This window comes from Neodiprion lecontei, chromosome 1, assembly GCF_021901455.1.
Source record: "Neodiprion lecontei isolate iyNeoLeco1 chromosome 1, iyNeoLeco1.1, whole genome shotgun sequence".
Classification (NCBI taxonomy): domain Eukaryota; kingdom Metazoa; phylum Arthropoda; class Insecta; order Hymenoptera; family Diprionidae; genus Neodiprion; species Neodiprion lecontei.
In genome coordinates, this window is record NC_060260.1 from 33,265,635 (window position 1) to 33,290,328 (window position 24,694).

A 24,694-nucleotide genomic window follows, 5' to 3' on the forward strand; every position below is an offset into this window, starting at 1 on the left:
CGAATGACGTGATGAACTCTTTTTCTACCATCTCTCGAAGCGAAACGTCTTCTCGTAAACGCGGACGTACTCCAAACATCACTTGGAAAGGCGAGGATCCGATGCTGCGATGGAAAGATGTATTGAGATACTGCTGCGCTAGACTCAAGTATCGAAACCATTCTCCTACTTTCGGCGCTGCCAACTTGGAGATCAGAGGAATTAACGTTCGATTAACCCTCTCTACTTGGCCGTTCGCTCTGGGTATTCCTGTCGTCGTTAGAACGTGTTCAATTTCTTCCTTCTTGCAGTAATCTTCGAACTCTTTCGCGGTAAACGCGGTACCACGGTCGGATATTATCCTACGAGGATTGCCAAAAATTGCGGCTTGCTTGCTCAGACGATCGATGACCTCAAGCGTTGTCGTAGACCTCGTTGCGTAAAGCCACGTGAACTTCGTGAATCCATCAATAACGACCAAAATGTGCTTATAGCTCTTCTTTGTCGATGGTAAGGGACCGAGATGGTCGATGTGGAACGTGTCCAATGGCGTGATCCCTTTCGCGATGGCGTTGAGATAGCCCTCTTGTTTTCCTTGTTTACGCTCTGCCACGATACAATCGACGCAATTTCTTATTATCTTTTCGAGTTTTTCGCGTAACCCTGGAATCCAATAGTCTTTTACCAAAATTGCTTCGGTCTTGGTTACCGAAAAGTGTCCCTTCTCGTGTGCACGTTTAATAATCGTCGAACACAATGATCGAGGAACCACCAAACGTATATCGTCGTCAACTCCTTTGTAGAGAACTCCTCCGCGCATGACGTACCCCGTCTTCGCTCCGTTCTCGACATTTTCAATAATTTTCTTCAAATCTTCGTCTTCACGCTGCGTTTTCTTCAGTTTCGCTGCAAGACCGTCTTCTCGGTCGTCGATCAGCAGGCAAGTAGGCAGCGGATTCCTGCTTAACGCGTCGACGTGCATCATGTTTCTTCCTGGGCGATGTTCGATTTTATAATTAAAGTCTTCCAAATAAAAAGCCCATCGCGCAATACGCAAACAAATGTCTTTCTTTTTCATGGTAAGCGCAAACGCTCGACAGTCGGTTACAATCTTAAATTCTATCCCTAACAGATAAACTCGAAACCTTTTCAGAGCTTTCACGATCGCCAAACATTCCAGTTCGTAACTAAAATATTTCTCCTCGGCTGCGGTCGTCTTGCCGCTCGCGAAATACACTGGGTGCCACTTGTCGTCGTCTACATTCTTTTGAATTAACACCGCGCCGTACCCGTGTTTTGACGCGTCCGTGTGCAATTCAGTTTCAGCATTCGTCTTGTACAAATTCAAAACTGGGCGAGTTGTCAAAGCGATCTTTAAATTCTCGAAAGCATTTCGTTCGTCGTCTTCGAAACGAAATTCTACACCGTTTCTTAAAAGATTTGTCAGCGGACGAGCTATCAAAGAATATTTGGGAATAAATTTGCGAAAATAACCTGTAAGCCCCAAAAACGCTTGGACTTGTTTGATGTTTGTTAATTCCGGAAATTTACGCACGGCTTCCGTCTTTCTCTCTGATGGTCGAACTTGTCCTTGACCAATCACGTGACCCAAGAATTCTACTTCGCGTTGCAAAAAGTTACATTTCGACCATTTAAAAATCAAATCCGCTTCGCTCGCAACTTGAAACACGCGTTCGAGGTTCTCGATTCCACTCGCATCGTCTTTCGACGGAATTATCAAATCGTCCATATACGTTAACACAACGCGCTCTTTAATCAACTCTCGGAAAACTGCGTTAACGAATTTCTGAAAAACTGCAGGTGAATTGCAAAGTCCGAAAGGAACTCTGCAAAATTCATATTGTCCGTCTGGGACAATAAACGACGTGTATTTCCTGCTCGCTTCTTCAACTTGGACGTGGAAAAATCCATTCCGCAAATCTAACGTCGTGAAAACTTTCGCTCCTTGCAAAAGATCAAGCTGATCTTCGATAAGCGGGAGTGGGTAGCGATCTTTAATAATCTTTTGGTTTAACAATCGATAATCGACGCATAAACGATTCGAACCATCTTTTTTCTTAACTACGACGATCGGGCTAGCGTAATCGGAATGCGATTCGCGCACGATCCCGTCTTTCATCCACTCTTGTATTTGTTCGTTTACCTCGCGCTTTTCCGCTTCGCCTAGCCTACGCGCTCGTTGATATATCGGCACATCGTCTTTCAAAACAATCGTCATGCAAACACCCACTTCGCGTCGTCTTTCCGGCTTGTACTCTTTAATCATTCTTGCAATCTTTTCTCGATTTTCGTTCACACATACGTTTGACAAATCAGCTGTGTCGCTGTCGTTCAACTCGATCGCTTGAATTCGCAAAACTTCAGGCACACTTGCACTCTCATCATTCACATCGTTTAATGGTTCGATTTTGCAAATTCCGCGGGATCGGAAAAGTTTAACGCAATCGAGAAAATCGGTACCGATCAGGAGTTTGTGGTCTAACAATTCTTTTTTAACCACGTACAACCGAACCTCGTATTCGTGCTCGTCAATTTTCATTGTCGCGTTAAAAAACCCGACCGTCTTGTTTACTTCTTTCCCCACGCCACGGAATGGCGTCGGTTCACCTACGAGTTTTGGTTTTCCCAAATCGTCGTACTGATCTTCTCGAATAATCGTAAGATCGCTCGCAGTGTCGATAATCGCATCTACAATCATTCCATTCACAACAACACGCTTCGCTTGCTTTTGGTTTTTCGCCGAAGTGTCTGCAAGCACGCACGCTTTCTTCGTCTCACTCGCACCGGGACATGCCGCCGCGATATGTCCAAACTTTTCGCACTTGAAACACTTTCGACCCAATTCTTTCGACGGACACTTTGGGCTTACGTGATCTCGCTCACCGCAATTAAAACAGCGCTGTGCAACAGCTCGATCTTTCTTATTGACACTTGGCACTGTTTCGCGTCTTTCGCTCGATCGGTTCGATTCACTTTTCGCCGGTGTCTTCGTCGCACTTTGTTTGTTTTCACTTTTCGCCGTACTTCTCGTCGTGTCGCTGCGGTCGCGCAGCGTTATCTCTTCGAAGGCCTGGAGAAGCCCCGCTTTCGTCGTGAATCCGTGAATGCGCGCGGCGTCGCGCAGGTTGGCATCCGGAATACCGTCTACGATGTATTGCAATATCTCTTCTTCCGGCAAACCCAATTGGTTCGCTAGGATCGTTTTCTCGTGTGCGTAATCATTGAACGTCTCCGTCTTCTTCCATGTTCGCTCCTCGAAGCGTCGTCTCACAGCGATTTTGTTCGGGCGTTGGAAAAACATTCCACGCAACTCACGCAACAGTTCGCCCGTCGCCATTTGAATGTGTTCGGGCTTAGAGTGAAACCACTCTAGCGCCCTCTCTTTCAGTCTCATTCCAATTAATATTTTCGTTGAATCTTCGTCTAGTCTATACGCTTCTTTCAGGAAAAGCACTTGTCTCTCCCATCTCTCGTACGCTTCGTTGTTTCCATCGAAGAAACTCAACAGATCTGCGAGCATCGAGAGACTCACGCGCGTGGGGCCTTGATCGTTGTGAACAACCGTTCTGCTCGAGGTCACCGCGGGCCGTTGTTCCGCGCTCGTCGCACCTCGTGCCTCGTCGTCCGTCTGCCTCCGCTGCGCCATCTCGAGCTCTCGTCGTAGCAACGCGACTTCGCGTTCGGCAAGTTCTTTCTCTTTTTTGTACAGCTCCAACATGCATTGCATCGAAGCGGCACCTTCGTCGTCATTTTCGTCTTGATTTGTTTCGGTATGACCGTCGGATCCTTCCAGAGTCGACATATCGAAACCTTCGGCTCTCGTCAAACGTAGCAACAGCTCGGCTTTATTGCCAGTTGTCGGCAAGTCCAAGGACGCCAGCGCTTCTTTTAACGCTTTCGTCGTACACTTCTTCGGGTCTAACATTTTGCTGTTCGTGTCTTTGTCTTTCACTCGTAGCACTTTCTCGAACGTTCTTTACTCTGACGCGTGTTTACACTGAACGCGCCTCGCGCGACCTCTACGTGTCCTCTATGCGTCTTGGGCACACGCTGTACGCTCGACACGCGGTTGCTACCGCGTTTCAACACGTTCGATCTCGTCTTTTCGTCGTTACCGTCCTTTGTCTTTCGTCTATCTTCGTCTTTCGTCTTTTCGTCTTTCCGTCGTTTCGTCGTTTCGTCTTTTCGTCTTACCTCGTTTCGTCTTTTCGTCTTGCGTCTTTTCGTCTTTTCGTCTTTTCGTCTTACCTCGTCTTACGTCTTTGTTTCACACTTTTTCTAAACGGCGGTTAGAAAATTCGCCATACTGCGCGTCATCCCGGACGAGCCCCCAAGTTTATGGGATTAATTTCTGTTCCTGGTGTTATTGGAACATACGCGCGGGTAATGACGAATTCATGGGGTTGATGAAAAAAGAGGAAAACACTTTATTGAATTGAACAAAGAATCTTACGATGCTAATTTCGCGACGTCGACTTTACTCTTCGACTGCCTCGTGTCAACTGCCTCGTGGCTCTCGCGCGCTCTCTGGCGGCGATCTTTTCAAACACGCACTCTCGCACACACACACAAATCATTCGCACTCGCTCGTGGCGCTGTCGCCGTTTTTCCAAAATCCTACAGTTTGGTATATGGAAAAGGGATGAGATATCAAGGGAGTGTTATTGGAATTCCACGAGGACGATAAAAGCGCCCCGCGAAGGCCTTCGCGACCGATTCTATTCCTGACACGTGGCACTTTTTTATGCCTAAAAGCACATGCACACAACCTTACGTATGCCCACCGTCACAAGAGTTATTTGCGATGCGGAAGTAAAGGACATCTGCTTTTTTATGCGCACTCATACATACATGTAACCGCGTGCAACCGATTCTCGCGCTCAAATTTACCTGGTTCTCATTCAGAAAAATTAGTTTCACGTGGCAGTTTTGATGGTTGTAAAATTCTTCAGCAAAAACAAACGTGTATAACGATGAAATTGTTCTAAGATATCGTTATCGACATCGAATCGATGGTATTTTCAGATTCTTCGTTGTCTCTAATCGTAAGGCTATAATTGATCTAGACTCAAAAATCTATTCAAGAAATCGGAGGGAAAGTATGTTCTACGCTCTATTAAGCTTCATTATTTGATTTATGAAAATTCTATAGTTTGGCCGTATTTTGCAACGTCATAAGCTTAAGCGTACCGAGTTACATGAAGTGAATTTCTCGATTATTACACCGAGAGCCGACTTAACACGCGTTATTACCATTATTAATAATGAAATTACCAGGATCCGTCTTCCGGGTTTCTAATGCGTTCCACGAGACACAATCTATTGAGAAAGACTCCGCGCTTTGTCGCAATTACAGCAGAACGCGCAGTGCAATTGCTCATCTCGGTCACTTTGTAATTGTAATAATTCAGTAAAAATTATTGCCACATAAACAGCAAGTGGGTAGAGCTATCTAAAATGTTTGCGGCACGATTTGATTGAGCAAAGATATAAAAACCGCAGTCATCCGGGAGTTAAAATAGTTAAACCGGTCTTGAGGTTTTGACTGTTCCGTTTTCCTCAATGAAAACCGAACAAATGGCTACAACAAATAGCGATAATCCAGTAATAGATTGAGATAGGGAAGTAGCGCGATATACCGAGACGATAAGATATAATTAAATGAAAAAGCGTCATATATGTAGCTTAAAAATATTCGTAAAGCTTGTTCAATATACACACACTTTATTGATAATTGCGACGATCGAGGTTGTCCGGCACCAATGGCACACACAAGTGGAAATTTACGTAAAATCTTGGCTTACAATAATTATCTGCAGTTGAGGGCGATAAGACGGAAGTTAATAATATGGTAAGAGAATTGTAAAAAAAAAAAATAAAAATGATTATGTTTACCGTAACGGTTCATGCAATCAGAACAACAAGGGGTAAAGTTGTAACGTAGGCGCCAGCCGTTATTATCTATTAGGTACGTAAACAATAAGTACGCGATCATGATGCGTGCGTGATGAAGTAAACATTTCTTCGATTTCGTAATAAAAGCTTGCAATGTATCTATATTGTTTATTGACAAACGGATAGCGAAAATTGGGCCATTTCTTAATCTGCGCATTCATAATTTCCCAGCTTCTAACCGCCACTGCAGCAACATGCAGACGTGTTGCGTACACCTACATGTGTGATTTACGTCGTGAAACGTGTAGCGAACGAGCAAATAGCAGCGTGGACGTAAACAATTTGCATTAGGTATTATTGTCTTGTGTCCATTGGGTACAAACCACTATCAGATCTTCGTTCGCTGCAGCTGAACAACACTTTTTTTCGAAATTTCGAGTGTACGCGTACAAAGTGAATGTTTAAGCACCGGATAGTGACCGTTTCCTTATCGACACGCCACGATGAGACAGCGATGAAAGTCAAATTTAGACCATGAACTTACTGAGCATATTTATTGTGGGTAAATGTAATAATTTGAACACTTCCAAGATAATGTGTCATCGAATAATCACCTAATCATGCTCCCAGCAATCGACGACATATAAAAGTGAAGAACTTTCGAGATTTTAAACCGAGGGCAAACAGAGTCTGATCGTGACTGTTGACTTTATTCAATTACAGATCAAAAAAAACTTATTAGCACAGTTGTTCAAAGATTGAAACTCTGATTTTTTTTTTCTCCTCTACAGTTACTTTGCTCTTCAATCAACCGTGCAGGCTTAATTTTCTCGGAATGGTATTAAAATTTTGCGAGAATTTGACGCTCATACTTTTTCGCATTTACATAATTATGTTAGAAACATTAATTTACACAGTAAATTAATAATATGTACCGTACTGTTTACGTCTGGAATTATTTCTCATTACTCTCTACGTTTCAGGTATTGTATATATTTATAACTTTCACAGGTGCGGCATTATTATCAAGTGAAGCGTGCATGGCATTTTCACATCGCGGCAGAAATAGATCACGGATTAATATTAATTTCGGTATAATATACGTGGGTGTAATATAAAGTAACGAAGCTTAACATGCCAAAAATAGATTCTGTTGTATTTTCCCGAGTGTGATTTAATCGATTTTTAATTACGGACCATCGTTGCATCGTAATCTTCCCAAAGATCATCGATCACCTCGCGTCCTTTAAACTTTCGGTTTTCGTGTAATAAAATCGTTAACATCTCAAAGTGGGTTCCGCGACTTGTAAAAGAGAAAAAAAAAAACCCATTGCACACGTATCACTTTATCCCCACTTCCGTTGAAAATTCCGACGGGAATAAAAAATTTAGCACATAAATCAGGCCGCGGCATCGACGAGTTTAACATCTTCCAGCCGATGTTTATATAATACATCGGACCCAAAAACTTGACCCGGTTGTGTAATTTTATCTTCCGTAGGTTTAATACGAGACGGATGCTATTCCGATCTTGACCCAAAAAAAAAATGTATACTTGCGATTTATGTATATCATAATTGGTATTGTATACATTTAAGACTGTAAACTGTAAATGCGTGTTCGTATCGAACCTCTCGATCCGAATGATTAGTAATGGATCGATGGAGCTTTCGATACCTCCTCTGAATGCTGGTCTATCCTTATTGTTAAAGACACACTCCGCAGCGTCGGGGACAGATAATCCGACACCGAATGATAACACGCGTATTAAATTCATATAGGAAACAATATTTTTGTCCCGTATCGGCGGTTTGTTTATAGAAAAAATATGCCGGCTCTGTCGTTGTTATACCCCCTGCAGTGAGGAAAACATAACCAGCAACATCTGCAGAGGCGTGATCTACTTTGAATATTAGTTTAACTCGTGCGTAGCTGCTATCAGATATATTATTCTTGCGTGTGCAAAGTTAGTTGTACACTAGTACGAGTAGGTACGCTAATAGTACCGTACGTTCGCCTTTTGTCAAGTACAAAAACTTGTGTCACCTGTTTCAATACGCATTGCAATATACGCGCATAAGGAGACATTAGCACTTGGCTGTGAATTGGTGGTTGAAAGTATAGCGCCAGAGGGCCATTCGGTTAAAAATGTGTTTCAGGATGCATATTCTGGGTATAGATATTGTACACTCTCTTACAGGCCCGAAATTATGGATTACTGTTATGTATATTACGCGTGAAAAGGTGCAGAAAAATAAATAAAAAATATTTAGTTGAGTTACTGATGCTAAGTGGGAATTTTTTCGTGCTTATACACAGCGTGACACATAAGTTTTTTCTTGCATATAATTCGGCGTTATATTTTTTTTTAATACTTATGGTGTACAGGAATTGCTTGATCCGTCAATCTTCTCTCAACGAAATATTGTCGAATATTGCAATAGTTATTTGTTCTGAGAAATTAGACGCAAGAAAGTTTAAAATCCGTGAACGTGCAAGCTTCGACTTAATTCATCATGAAAAACGAACGTGAGTACCGTTTTGTACATAAGTTTAAAAATACAAGAATGCATAAATTATACGGTCGAGATGAATTCAAGCTCTTGGAATCATATAAATACAACATAAATGGAAGTAACAGGAAAAGTAAAAAATTCCAAGTATTCTTTATCTTATCCTCGAGGTTTATATACTATACTTATATATTTGAACTCTTCTTGAAAGAAATATTTATTAAGCACGAGCCTCACTCTTATCGCTCGTTTCGCCATGCTGCGACTCGACGCGGTTAGAAAGTCTTACCGAAATTAAATAAAATTTCAAAACTACTCAGTCGTGCGCCACGTTTCTTATTAAAATCAACCGAATTCATTATTAAAAAGTTAAAGTTAGGATCGTAAGTACTGGGCAAACATTCATTCACGCGGACGGCGAGACTTTGTTGGGTTTCGTACATAACGCATAGCGAACAGGTGTATAGTGTCGGTTAGATCATAGCCCAAGGGCTATTGTTAACTTTGTCCGGTGCCTGAGTAGTCGAGACGAGTGGTTCGGTTGTAAGAATCCGAACTGTTTAGAGCCGTCATTCAAACCCACGACTCCGCTTCTATTCGTCCCGTTTGCGTTTTTAACGCAAAGAGTTTGGAAACTTTTTGAAAACGCGATACGTCAAACCCGAAATTTCCCGTCCGACACGGCAGTTTCTCTTACGCAATATAGCTTATTGCACTGTCGTAACTTGCTGTATGTATACAATAACTCGTGCATGATTGGCACGTTTCGTATATTTTTGCTTTACGTATCTGCTTCGTAAAAACAACAAAGTTTGGTAATCCTCGAGTGACTCGAGTGGGATAAAAAGAACGATCGCTGTTATTGTACCCATGCAGGCATGCATTTTGAGGAAAGGAATTTTCGAATTACTGAATAATTTTTAAAATGACTGGACAAACCAGGCACTTAGACATCACTCAAGTCATTAGCCATATTTTTATGCATCGTCATGTTGAAGGAAATTTTTTTTTTCTTCTTCACAATTTGAAATTTCACGCGACATGGGAATTAACTTCGGATATGAAATACTAAGAGTAAGAAATTGTGCATCGTTTTTCTGCATCCTTTTACGTGTTTGGAAAACCCGGTATATTTTATCGTACGATAATGTGATAACGATCCAACCGATTGCTTTATTGACTCAACGGTACCAGACAAGTTTATAAAACGATGTTGTAACAATTAGCCCGGGCTGATACATTTCCGAAATTACTGGGTCACCGATTGTCCGACTGCACCGGGCGTCGAAAGGTTAAGGAAGGTTTAATACGTTCGTTTATACTAATTTCTCTCATTGCCAGTTCAATTACCCGGGCACCTTATGCAAACCCGCTTAATCACCCGCACAATAAGTCTATACGAATGAAAATTAAGGAGAGAATCAATCGCACTAAAGCCGATCGGTATGACACAAAGGGTTGATAAAAATCTTTGATCGAAACTAAATTAGGCGTAAGAACTTGATGAGTTACGCAACGAGCAGAAGCAAATTCCGATATTCAAGCAGGAGCACAATTAAAAACATCACATTCCGAAACGTAAATAAAAAAGGAATTCCGGATAAGAAGTTTTTTATTCCTCGTTCAATCGGCATCGTGTGTACATTACGTATATTTCTTTGTTGTACCTACGATAGGTGGTTAAAACTACCGCTGTGGTATTGATTGCCGGCGCCAAGATGCCGAGCACATGGCGGTTATTCTTCGCCAGCAATTATCTGTCGCGTCTCAAAGTACCGCGAAGCGAGTTTGTGTCATAACCGGTAGAAACCAGATCGAACTTGATTGCCGTTTAAGGGTTTCTCGGATGGACCGAGAATGTTTTTTACCCAAACTGCTGCATATTGCGTAGGAAAACCCGAAGTATGTCGGTGAATTACTGCCTGTATTGTAGTGAATTTAGACAAAGAGAGCGTAAAAGAAACGGCGAGATTCCGTAACGGATAGACGACGCATCGAGTGACGTCGAGGCCTCGTGACGGCTTCGTAACGACGCCCACAATCGGTAGCGGTGAAAAGTTATATATACGCGAAGAAGATATAGGTCCTGTATGGGAGTTTGCAAGCAGCAACAACGGGCAACGATGAATGCCTGATTTCAATCAACGTGGACAGTTATCTCTGGGACGGATTAAGACTTCACGGTATAAAAATTTTCCGCGGTGAATTACGTTGTCCGTTGCTACAGCGAATGGTTTCTTTTATTTTTTTTTTTGCTTTCATGTAAAAATCGAGAAGCGGGGAGAATTTCTTCAGCCGCTTGTACACACCAACGACGATATCGCGATGCTTCGGAATAATGACGCATCAACACGAGTGCGTTGCAATATTGTTATAATAATAATTTCTTTTTCTCCTCGTCTCCGGTTATATCGGTGTAATGACATTTCAACGACGTAACGCTCGCGGGTTTTCCGCGCTTGTGGGGAAAGGAAAAGAAAGCATTCCAACTACGCCACTGGTTTACAGGTACAACAAAACGAACGAAATGAAACACACCGTATTATCGCTGTTGTATTAATTAACTCAATTACGCGATATCGAAGCACATAATGGGTACGACAGAAGCTCTGTAACACGCTCGTTATACGCTGCAATCCGTAGTTATTTTATATGTACGTGGGTACCAGGCACGAGGAGCGCCTGATATGGCCGATTAAGGTTCCTCCACTTCTTCTGCTTCTTCTTCTATTCGACTCTGGAACGCAGTACAGCGTAATTGGACCGTTGGATCGCTGCGGTCGATTATAACGTAAATTATCCGTAGGTACATACCTATCTGTAGGTATACAAACATGAGATACACCCGATGCAAATCACCGTGTAAGTGCACCACGGGCAAAAAACTTAATCTGGAATTAATTGATTAATAATTAATTGGGAATGAAATGAATCGCGCGGAAATTGTATTTAAGAGGATGCTCGAAATGAGAGAAAAAACCATAACGATCGTTTCGCTAATTCATATTTAATAACGTTGAGCTATCAGTCGACGAATCGTACGATGTGGACTTTGCTCAATATTATTACTTGGGGACGTAATTCTTTATCTCGTTTCCTACACGTTCGTATTCGTACAACGCATGCACGCGAAATACGTAAAAATATGTAACAAGACAATATTGTATGTTTGCCTGTCACAGTCATCTGACTTGCCGAAAAAACGAGGCTGTATAACGGGTGTTTTTTTACACAGTAAAGTACCGGCGTTCCTGAGACGTACCGAAATTATCTGAATCTCGTTATACGTTTGCGATAATGTAATCAGAAAGACGTTAACATCGCTCGCGGTGAAATGATTATCACGTGGCGTGGCAACGCCGATGGTAAGAAGTTGACGAACGGTAGGAGATAGCGTACCGAGCATCTCGACGTTCATGCTCGTGACAAAATGTATAATTGCACCGATCTGGGCGTTAAACTTTATACGTGCCCAGGAGTGTGCGACACATTCTCGCATGTGTAAGTCCGCCTGCGTGACGTACGCGGTATCTGAGTTTGCATGCGTGACGCGTGGGCGTAACATGATAAGAGGGAGAGACACAAGCGTCTCGTGACTTTAGGCAGCGTTATTCCCTTCTGTGTGTACCGTAAACAGTGATACTGATCTGAGCCGAGTTTTGCAATAATGGAGCTTGCGAATCGGGGTTTGAAAGTATAAGGAAATCGCTGTTTCACGCTTTTGTACACGGATCCTCGGGTATATGCTGATATCTACTTGCGTAGGTATTTCAAGTAGCGAAATAACGACAGTTGGTTTCGACCACCTGTCGTTTGTGTTTCAAATCAGCCGTAACATGTAACCGCGTTTCATTCGGTACAGACGGATAAACAAATACTTGAGCGGAGACGAGAGGGGTGTCATTTTATTTTTTTACTTTACCTCCGTCGGCCAGAATGGCCCTGAATACTCGATACCTCTGGATGCTCGGCTAAATGGTCTGACTCACAAAATTCTAGTGCCAACAAGATGACCCCGAGATAATTGACGCGGAGGGAGAGGGGGTTTCTTATTTTTGCTAATGATCCTAACGACGACTTGTAGCTCCTGACTTCTTTTAACACCCCTCGGTGAATTGATCTACATCACAGGGTGGAACTCTCGCTGTTATGTTCCATCTTTGGTCTCTGTATCCGGTATTCGAATTTGGTGTGAAATGAAAGACGAGTCATGAGCGTAAGGGAATGAGAAATTATCCGCTTAGATCGATCCATGAGTTGTAATTACAAGGGCTGTTTTCGACAAGTCAAATTATTTAACCGAACACCAGCTGCGGTTGTCAGAGAGAATCAAAAACTTTTTCCAACAAATATTCCTGCGGTTGTTCGAAGCGACTGTAATTTGTACATGCGAGATTTAGATGCGTAAAATTACGACGAGTTTCAACGAAAAGCATGGGTGAAAACATTTCCATTCTGCTACTAGTGAATAAAATGATTCCGGTTTGATCCGGGAGTCGATGAGAACGTTGATGAAGATCGCGTTTACTTGTCACTCGCTAAATGATTTCACCCGATGACCCCGAGCTTGGGATATTCTCAGGAAAATATTAAAGACACGATACGTCAAAACCCGGCACTTTGTTCACTGGCGCTAACGACGAGTTCATGATTTATTGATAAGTGCACGGAGGAAATAATTCCGATTCGCATTCTTGTGGAAAGTAACTGGCACAATGTACGTATTAATATATTATCGAAGTTGTTGCAGGGATTCGATGACGATATTTTACCGTTTTGCATTTAAACTCCGTCGCAGGAAATTTCCTGTTTGTCGACCGCACGTCGTCTTTTTTTTTCGGTCATCTACCCGAAAAATTATCGCACATGCTAATTCGGCAGTTTCATCGTGCACGCATGCCGTGGTCTAAATATATCCAGAATACGCAAATCCTGCGGGGTGTTTACCTGCGGTTTACCATGCAATCATGCATGGCAATACGGATTAACTGCGGAAATTAATGCGACGATTGCATTCGATTCGCGGTACAGCTTGTTCATAATATTCCGCCGCCGTTGATTAAACCCGGAAAATTTATCGTTTTCCGAATGTAAAATTCAAACAACGTGATATCGTTGCGCTACGCATTTTTGACACGATAGAAAAGTGTTATAATATAGCTTATCTCGATAGCCCTGAATTCAGGGTCTCTCGTTCACCATGTTCATCGTTCAAAGTAAATAAACGATACGCACGTACAGAGAAGGGTAAAGTTTATTGCCATACTCTGTTATATATTTTGCTTTTAATAGTCGTGAAAAAGAAAATATCGACGAGGCTATGAAACTTCTAGGTATGTACCTACACCGCTAGTCTTTTGTAGATGTAACGTTCGGAGTTCTCGTTACGAATTTCTTGGTGTGAGGCAATCCGGAAAGAGGAGGAAACTTTACCGATATTTGTTCACGTGCTCATCGAGTGTCTGTCCCCATGGCCAGTCCGTTCGTTTTCGCGCTCGTTTTCTCTATTCCTCGCTTGCTCGATGCTTCCACGAATTTTCTAGTCGTAGGCAGATCGAGAAGTATAAAAATCAGCAGTGATTTACAGACAGTCTTCTCGGAGACTCGTATCTGCAGCAAATACTGGAAATAATTATACAGTCTTTTCGGAATTTGAGGCAAATATTGTCGATGGGGAATCGCATGCTGAACGAAGAAACTTAAGGATGTAAAAACGTGTATATCCAAATGGTGCTAGGATAATGAAAATTGTACAAATTATTCTTACTTTTATTATAAACACTTTTGTAAAATTTGAAAACGAGTGTCCGAAGCAAACCGGTCGCGGTAATTATTTTACTTTTAACTTTTCGTGATTTGACATCGATCCCGACAGTTTCCCATAAACACGACAACGCAAAATTAATAATTAGAAGTAAAATAACTCCGGTATGATTCAGAAAATCGATTTAAAATTTTACACAGGCATTTCAAACATAAGTGAGAACAATATGTATAATTTTGGTTGGCTGGAACGATTTCGACCCACATACGTGTGCATCCATAAACCTTTTAACGCCTCATTTCTTCCAATTTAGAGGATAATTATCCGCAAATTGTCGAAGACAATTGAATCCTGGAATTTATTGGGGCCAGTTTTAAAAGCCTTTTGAATAGCAATGACAGGATAGGCGTGATAGCCAATGAGTGGTACAAAACTACCCATATTACTAGTCCCCGTGTCGACGTAAAATGTGCTCGACGGATTTTTCCCACTTTCAAATTACAAGGACAGAGCCATACCCGACCCGGGATTACCGAAATGTAGGTGTTCGGTATACGAATTTATGATAGTTGTATGGTAGACCGATCAAATTATTGAATAGCTTCAAAGAAAAACGTCTCAATAATTGTCACCCACGATTAATACCGTTATATCCATTTGAAAACGTCACGAGACTCGAAACTCGTATAAGTTCTACTAGATATGAACTACAATGATTTTTCCGACGGTGAATAAGATCCGAAGGACCGCGATTAATTATCTGTTATTCCTCAAGACAATTGTTTTCGAATTGCGAGAATAGCGTAACCGTGAGACCAGTGATTGCTGCAATAAAACTATGACGCGTTATCAATGAAATTTCCTTGAGACACTCGAAAAATAAGATACGAATACAATACTGAACAGTTGTGAAGTGACTAAAGTTGTTTTACATTTTCCGGACGAATTAGTTGGGCTGCTTTTGATCGATGCTCGAGCCGGTGATAACAAAGAGTTGTAGTTAACCCGGACATTGATCATGTATGCATGAACGTAAGACGCATGCATCTAATGAACGGTGAACAGATTTGTTAATTGCGGAAACAAGCCGATGATTGACAGTCTCCTTCGTGGCATTTCATGCAGGGATTTCCGTTTCTGTACGAAGTTTGTTAATTTTCTTGCGATTTCCTGGTGCAGTAAGAGTAGCGAAAAGGAAGAGGGGAAATGAAATTGCAAACACAACACGGTAAGAATGAGTAGAATAATATGCGTCGCACATTACTGACTAATTTGAACCTGTTCACGCGGTTATTCCCATCTAAATGTCGAAACGTTTAAATCACCGATCTGGCTTTTTCCCTTTCACCAAATTTATTCTCGCACCAAAGAAATTACCAGCAGCAAAATAAACTTTCCAATCGATTATCTGTTCCGGATGAAATTTTGCCAAATGTTCGATCGTCGAAGTAAGGCCTCGACGTTCGTTAAATTTTTTGGGGACAAATATGTGAACTTCCGTACCATTTTGCATAAACCATTATGCGCAAAGGAGCTCGTCACATTTAACACCCAAGTTCAAAGTGCGGTACCTAAAGTTGGCCTATTGCGACGGGGGTCGTGAACCGAGTTCGTAAATCGTGCTTTCGGTGAAACGAAAAGGCACTTTTATACTTTGACTCCACTCGACGGCTGCGTTCCGTGTGGTTATAGAGTAGAGAAATACATCTGCGTGGAATATATATTCCTCGGTGTGAATTGACATTTATCGTTCACGCATGAAATTGGTGATTGACGGCGTTTTAAATTAGCCCACCAATTTCACGCGCCTGGAATATATGTATATGTATATCATGTGTGCGTATATCTTATATATGCTGACGATGCGAGGCTCGTGCCGCCATGAACTGATAAGACGTATTTCACCACCATCGGCTATCATGTAATTGGGTAATTGGGTCACAGAACATCTTCGCGACGCGTGACATGTCACGAAATATATCATACCCAAGAAACTGTATTGCGGAGGTTCGATTGCTTCTCATTGATTTTATTCAACCGACACTTGTATGTATTATTCTACTCCTCGCTATTTTTATACTCTGAATTACGACGTACCGTATTGTAATTACCAGTCCGCTATACGCGGATGATAATAATAATAATAGCGAGGACGCTGCATAATTTCAGCACTTCCGGATTGACAAAAAAAAAAAAGAAAAGAGAGAAGAAATCCGCAAAGTATTTCACCGCAAATGGAAAATTATCCCCGTCTTGTGGTATTGAAAAAACTGATTTATTACCGAATTGAGAATAATTATACCTATAAAGGAATGTAATCGTTTTGGTATCAATTTTAGCCAGGACTCTGGAGCGAATATCGTCCCTCTATGTAATACGTAGATAGATTATAATCAACGAATCGATTGCTCTACACACAGCTGCCGTAATTAGCAAGTAATTACACATTACGTGCGGTTACTCCGTGATTGATAATAGGAAATCGTATTTCACCGCCTAACCGATATTCCATTTCTGTATTATTCTAACTCGAAGCATTCTGCGACTTGTCCATTTACCGAGTATGTAGGTACGATTACCTAAGTATGGACGATGTATACAATATGCATGCAAAATTCTGTTACGTGACAAGCAGGTATTCATAATGCGGAAGTCGGTTTCTGGATCGTCGCTGTTCAGTCGGCACAGCTGATATATCGTTTCGAAGATTTATGCGCATAAAGACACACCCACGTAATGCGTTATGCAGTTCTTTTTCCAATTATCTTTTTTTTTCTCGCTCGTTGCCGGTGCAGATTTTAATCTCTTTGCCTACACTTCTACATAAATGTATAGGCATTGCAAAATACTATTAGATTTTCTTTACGGAGTTATAATTACTCTTCGTAGATGAAGGAAGAGACAATCAGACAAAATTTGTATACGTAACTGCATCGTTCCGTGTAATTGCATTTTGCATGATTTGAGTTGCTCACAAAATTTGCTTTCATTTCCCGCTGTAACTAGGTATATACCTGCAGTGATGATCACGGTTACAAATATTTCCTTATTTAACCATTTTATTTTTCAGCTTAACGCGGCAAGTGCAGCGATAATTTCGAAGGCTTGAAAACTCAGCGAAATCGTATCATTGAATTGGCGATACTGAAAGTTGAAATTTATAGGATTCAGTATTGTATCGATAGTTTTCTCCACCGAACGAAACTTATCAACTAACGTACCGTGACTCGAAACAAATTTAAATCAATATCATTCGACTCGTAATTTAATGAATTTAATACATTCTGTGATGACTGGGACTCGAAGTGTCCGGCCAATAAGAATAGGTGTCGCATTTACGTAACATATTTCGCACGATGTGACGTATTATCTGATTTATTTTACTAATGCGAGTCGGCGCCGTCGACGTCTGTAGTTGAGACAAAGAGCAGCCAGTTACACACACGTACTTGTAAGTCGTGCCTTAAGTACACAGAAGTCAGACAAGAACCTGTCAATAATATAATTAATTTTGATTTAAATTCTCAAATCATCACCACGCTCTTCCGCTTAATACCCTGCACCGTTCAAACACGATTGACACACACGTATACGTTACATATATATTTTTTAAAATTGCCATTCGAACATCTCTTAAATCGGTTCGCTATTCTTCGTGCAAGTTGTGATGCATGACACGATCCACTTGTCTGTACGACGGTCTTATTCATAGACTGACGAAGTTTCACGATGTGTAAACAATAAATTGACAAACGGTGCCAACGGCCTCGCGTTTACACGCTCAAACACTGCTCATAGCATTCGGGCTACGCAACACTCGCTCTTCGGACTTGAAAGTAATCACGGACGCATGTACGAAACTATGAGAAACGCGTGAAATGGTCGGAAAAAAGTCGACGATGGATGACAAACGTTGGATTTATTTGTCAGAAAAAGGTCTGAAAAAATTGTAAAAGCTTGTGCCGTTTTTTAGGTGCGGCTTAACGGTCGCAGAGTCAGCGTATTTGTAATAAGTGTAGGTTTAGACACATGTATAATTGTGACCCCGACAAGGCAAAAGTATAGACGACACGCGGCCTTGGCGGCCTTGACAGCGAAGGATCCAATTTGCAAAGTAGGAGATCGGCACGTGCGACGCACGTTTATTGCTACAGGAAGTATCAGAAGGACAGTTTAAAGGTTTTGTACGGCATCGCGGCAGTTCATGACTTTAGGTGACTCTGGAACTTAGGTAGGTAGGTACTTGAGACTAGTGGTTGGATTGGTCTTGTCTCGAATTTTGAAGTAGTGTTTCGCACGCGAAATCAAGAGGAAGTATAGGTATAGACTCGTTAAATTATTCGCGATCTGTTTGTTCTACTAGATCTATTATACGCATTGTATAACTGCGTCTGCGTGTATATAAACGACTCTGTACAGTATATATACGGCTTTGACATACTTTCGTTAAAACGTTTAACAATAAAAATAGAATTTGGATAGATGTAGTATAGTTAAAGAAATAACTGAATATGAACCCGGGAATAAGAACCGTATAGATTCATTGCAATATACATGCAGTTGTGATAACACAACGCGATAATAACACATTTTTCAGTATAAATTGTGGGAAGAGATTAGCACTGACACAAACACGGTCTAACGTCCAAAAGCATATCTTGTACGCTTTTGTTGGCAGTGAGAAATTGTATCGACTGTACGGATTATACACGACTTTACGCTTTCTGTTTCTAATACAGGAACAACTCGCACAGTTTGGACTGCAGACTTTTATCCGAGGCCAGGAAAAAGTTTCTTTACACCTTGAAGACTAGCCTGGAGGCTGTGATGAGTAATGTGCTCGGATTATGTACATAATCGCGTCAAGGTTTCTAACAATAAAAGTTTATATAAATATGTTCGTTGCATTTCTTCCCTTTCCTTGAACACAGAATGAATCCATTCACCTCGTAACTCGTTAGCTTCGCTTCAGCTTTGTTCTAACGATCTGGTTCACAGAGCCATTTCACACATAATTTTATACAGGGTCAATGATTAGGAAAAACGAATAACTTGAGGCTAATCGCTGTCGATTAGCAGCGATGCAGCTGAACTCTGCACCGTTTGATCTCCGGGCCCGAGAAAGGACGATAGCGATGAACATCTGCTTGGGCTAATCAGACAATAAGTCGAGGCTTAAAACCAGTATGTCAATAGGTTAACCGTTAACCATTGCTTAACGGGTCTTTCAACTTTCGTTTCAAAGACCTCGTTCCGTTTCCAACTTGAAGAGAATCGCAAGTTTTTAAATGATAACGAGCTGAATGTCAAAATATGCCGTGTGTCTCTTGAACCGATGGCCTGGCATCGATATCGTTGACAATGTTGCGGTTAAAAAAATGTATGTACATACATATACACGATTTTTGTATACGGATAAAGATCTGTGGGTATGGACAATTCAATGTCAAACTATGATAAATTTCCAAAGAAGTTCACCAGACCAGACTAAATTGTTCGTAATTGTTATCGTCGGGACGGCTGTTAGTCCCAGGCCTAATGTGAGATTACACGCTCGCCTTTTGCGCCGGTGGTTTAGTCATGGACTGTCTGGATGTTGTATTTGTGAAAAACATAAGGTCAGTATTAACACGGCTTTTAGAATTAGTCGAGTATCCAGTAAGTCGGATTTCGTAGATTTACGATATAGCCGTACTGAAAAGGGTAACGCACAAAGTATCAAAGAAGCCGAGATAAATTCCACAGCAAAGAATTTGCACAATGCTGAAAGACGCGTTTAGAAATGTCGGAAAGTTAAATTGAAGTTTAAAAAAGCGAGTGTTCCTGGGTGCCGTAGGGATGAGAGGGCAAAAAATTCACTCAAGGAGGAAAATGCGCCTCGAAAAACGTTATCGGGATTGAATCGCACGAGAAACGGCGACGCGGAGACGTCGAGACGAGTTCGCGTCTAGCAACGTAGTTTTTCTTCGTCATCTACTTTATGCGTTTTTCTCTTCTATTGTTACCTACCTATACGACGCCAAATGTGCGTCCGAATATAGACACCAAGGTGTCCCCCCCCCCTCTTTGTTACCGAAATAACTTGGAACAACGTGTCGCTGCAGAATTGCGATCAAAGTCGAACAAACGCTGCTGCCCGTTTTTATAACGCCTGCACAACAATACGCGAATCCAATATATCTATTGTTAGAACATCGGAACACCTTGCGTCCCTCGTTCGCTGCGCGATTCGCAATGCTCGGACGTAACAGAGCTCAATGGCCGCGGCGCCAAGACCGTGTTTTTTTTTTCATTATTTTTTGGCACGGACAATATCGTCTAGCTGGTATATACAATATTTTCATCCGGCCGGTTTTATAACGCGGAACGAAACGAGTTCGACTAAGAAATCGAGACGTGTCTCTCCGGATGATTGTGCAAAGACTTCGCCATTATACGCTTTCGCTATATAAATCTCAGGAAACTTAACACCCAAGTGCGCATGCGTCAAGTTTTTCATCCGTAGTTTACGACAGGCTGGCCAACTCTAGTTTTTCCCCCGATGTGCGCAAACGATTCGAGGTTATGTTGACTCAAATGTGCAGGCTGGTCACAATTTGGCTGTCTCAAAATCCGGATTCAACATAACCTCGAAACGCTTGCGAATTCTGGTGATTATAACGTCTGGCCACAACTGACAGTTGGTCAACCTGACAAACGGACGAAAAATTCGTTGAGAATAACTTGTTTGATCTACCATTGAAATCGCGTGATTTGGCGCGTGCGCATTTGGGTGGTCAGTTTCCTGAGAGACTGTGAGAGTCACGTGATGCTTATTTTTAGCGAAACGTTTCGGCGGATCTAAAGGTTGAAGCCAAGAGTTCCTTTTCATCATGCTCGGCTCTCTGAAACGCCGCATGGGGATGCGTTGAATGAGAAAAAAGGTAAAGGAAGAGAAGCAAAGGAAGGAGTAAAGGAAGGAGAAACGACCGGAGGCCGACTGCGACGCGCCGTTTCGAGTTTTTGCAAGTCTCTCCTCCCGGCTGCATTCCTCCAGGAAGCCAACCACCTCCGAGAGTTCGTTAAAACGGCTTAGCTACTAGCGAAAGGCGAGGCAAGGTGATGAGAGGAGAGGAGAAGAGAAGAGAGGACGGAGATGTTCGTTGAGAATCGCCTTCTGCGGATTTAAAATTATACCCGTCGGACAATGGACTGCGGGATAGAGTTTTTGAGAATCTGGTGTTCTCAGATCTAGTTTCAAGGTCCGAAATATATCCAACCGAACAAAGGAACAAGACAGGGTCTTACTCGTGAAAAGGATCCTTTTCACTAAACGATTAATTTGTCAAGCCTCATTTTTTTCTAACTTGTTTCTTATACACCGTTCCTCTAACCTGGAACGATTATCCACGCATATTTATCTTACAGCTTGTTATACCGGCCCCAAAAGGAAATATCCTATCTAAGCGATTTGGCGTTTTTCTAATTTGTTTTCTTTTCTTTTGTACATGTATGTTTACGTACATAACTCCGTAACGATCAAAGAACTGGATTGAACAAAAACAGAAACTGGAGTTGACCAGTCCAAAGATTGTTTTTGACGCGATTTAGTCTTACGACGGTTGTATAACCAGGTTTTCTGGACATTCCACGCTAAGTGGCGTACCATGCAAAATGAATCTGTTTTGAAAATACACTTCATTCGCGTTCAAATAATAACGTCATCGACACAACGGATCGACTTGAATCTACGCGACTCTCCGTTTCTTTCGTCAAAGCGGTATTCCTAATACACGAGTTTTTTTTTTGGCTACGAACATTGAATGAAACTTGATTGGCTCAAGAACCTCTTTGCTCATCGTTAGTCTCCTTTTCTCTTTCAAGGTAGCACCAAGTTCGACACGACTCGACTAGGTTCCGAAATATTCCATAAAGTATATACATATACGTAATGTAGTCATTAAATATGAGCAAACGTTTTTCTATACAAGTCGAGAGTCTCGGACGAGAACCTCGAGTTCATAGCTCTTTTCCCAGAATGACATACGAAGCAGACGTACGTTACTTACTGCGCCACAAAATCAATTTCAACAGCAAAAAAAGCACTTATTTGTTCGCCTGCGGTCGGCAGGTACAATCCTAGTTTTATCCATTGCGTAATATTGGATACTCCCCGCCGTTTCTCGCGTCATATAGCAGTCATTTTTACGCAATGCGGACGATGAAAGACGCGTTTTTTCTCTCCCCTCCGAACGATTTCCAAAGTATATTAATCACCCAGCGAACCGTTACAGAGAGACATGCCTAGTTCTTTTGTAACAAGGTCGACCACGGCATAGCGATATGTCATAAAAATGCAGGTCCGACTGCACGAGAAGAAACCCAAACATCAGAGACTGAAGTTTTCGTGCCGATTAATTTACCGTCGCACGAAAAACTTGAACTACGTCGCAATTTTGTGTCAAAAAGTACTGCGGCGGGGTGTAATCAAGAGCTAAGGCGCTTTAATATTTTCCATGCTTTCGTTTCAAAGTCTCTCTAATTTTTTTTCTCCTCCCAGTTTTAACGAACGATATCAAAAGAGAACTACGTCTCACGTTACTAAGCTTTAAGCTGCAAGGCATCGCGGTGTTCTCTGGTTTGGCCTGTTTGCTGCCTCTCGGCGTTGCGCAGCCACTGCAATAAAATAGCTTCAGCGATTCCTCCAGAGCTTAACCGAACTACATATTGCAGCAGTGCCGTCTTTCTGCGCAGCAAGGCGTTTACGACCTTTGAAGGTTGTGCAGCCTCAAGAGAATGCGGACCGCGACGTAGGTACACCGTTTTTGCAACCACTGCCGCAAGGTTATTCGGTGTCATCCTCTGCAGGACGGTGCGTGCACCGCGTAATAATCGTTTCGTACCTACGACGTTGCTCTCGTGATTCTGCAAAGGGGCGCAGCGAGGCGAAATTCCGAAGCATCGGAACTCCGATCGACCGTTACCACGGAATTTCCGATGGTCTGTTTGATGCGAACGAGCTCTGAATGTCTCAATTTTTCTATAACCTCCGGGGTCGTTCGTCTCGGTGTCTTAACCCTTTCGTTCATACATTTTTCAACTCAATATTTTTGCCTAAAATTTGTTACCCGATGGTTTTTGGGGTCGTTGTTCAAAACTCTGAAGTCGAAAATTGATAATTTCTAAATTCAAGATGGCGGATCCGATATGGCGGACGTAAAATCTAAAAAACTATCGAAACTCGACGATTCTGGCCGAAACTTGTTACTCGGGGGTTTTTGGGGTTATACAAAGTAACAAAGACCCTTTTAAGTTGTAAATAAACTGTGATAAGGCTAGCAGATGAAAATTTTAGAGGTGTAACGTTGAGCATCCCACTGTAACTGAAAGGGTTAAGTAAAATCTTCCTGGTTCGAGAGAACGATTTGGACCTTTCAGGAATTTGACTTGTCGCAGGTTTGACTATTTGAAGTCTTGAACGCAAGGCACGCGGCGTTTACGGTCACACAGCCGGAGACAAGCTTCAATTGGCGACAGACGCCGGAGCGTCGATAGAATGGCCGCAATGAATCATGATTGTTTCTCAGATTGGACCTTGGGCCTGGAATAAGATCGCTGCATCCATGAATGATTTCAAGATCAGATTTATGTAGCTAATTGCTCGGTACTTCCGAAGCCGAATTTTGCGGTTAGATCGACCCTTCGATATCCGGATACGGTGCAACTGTCGAACTCTCTGGAACACCATTGTTTTGATGGGGGACAAAGAGTCATATAAACAATGATGCAGAAAATATGGTTGTCCTCAAGCTCGTCCGAAAATATTTTCAAACTTATAGAGATTATCAGTTGCGGTACACAAGTTGTATTATTCGTTTGCACATGCTGCAGGCTGTAGGCACGAGCCACTAGGACACTAATATCACATTTTTAGTGGCACTGAAAATAACACCGTTTCACAAATACGCCAACTCTGCATTCCTCGGCCCGATTTCCGTATGTTTATAATTGTTTTCTTTCTTCCCAAAGTAGCTCGTAAAAGGAACATCGTTTTAGCTTGGTGAATTACCGTCGAGTTGTAAGACTTTGGGTGATATTAATTAGTTTGGAAGGAAAAGTATGCGTGAAAAAATATTGGAACAAGAACCGCGACCTGTGACAACGTCTCGGAGTAGAAACAAAGCGGGAAACCATGCTCGAACGTGTCTCTTATAATTCGATACGAGCTGGTGACCATGAAACGTTTACGGATAAATAGCGATTAGGCGTGAAGCTGGGTAGGTACTCCGCGAGCAAAGCGAAGTCTACGAGGCTGCAAAAAATAGTCTCGACTCGTTGTCGGTGAGTCGATTGTTAATCGGCGTGCGATTAATCTCGGATCATGGCAAAAGCCATGAGCCGTAAAGACTCTCGCGTCAATTGACACCACGCTGTGATACGCCCGATCGTGTTATAAATGAAAACCCGTGAATCCGTCAAGAACGGTGCAAAAAGAGTGGAGAGGAAAAAAAGAAACAAACCAATCATGCTTCGCTTGAATTAT

The 24,694-nt window shown here is 42.0% G+C and overlaps 1 protein-coding gene and 1 long non-coding RNA gene across 2 annotated transcripts in view; one reads left to right on the forward strand and one right to left on the reverse strand.

Moving 5' to 3' along the window:
* LOC107228140 (protein pinocchio) overlaps window positions 1-24,694 on the reverse strand; it is a 65,690-nt gene that overhangs the window by 16,021 nt on the left and 24,975 nt on the right. The window lies entirely within an intron of this gene.
* Window positions 7,837-19,068, forward strand: LOC124295460. Its single transcript, XR_006905397.1, has 2 exons — window positions 7,837-8,424; window positions 18,912-19,068. It is a non-coding gene; the product is annotated as an uncharacterized LOC124295460 (long non-coding RNA).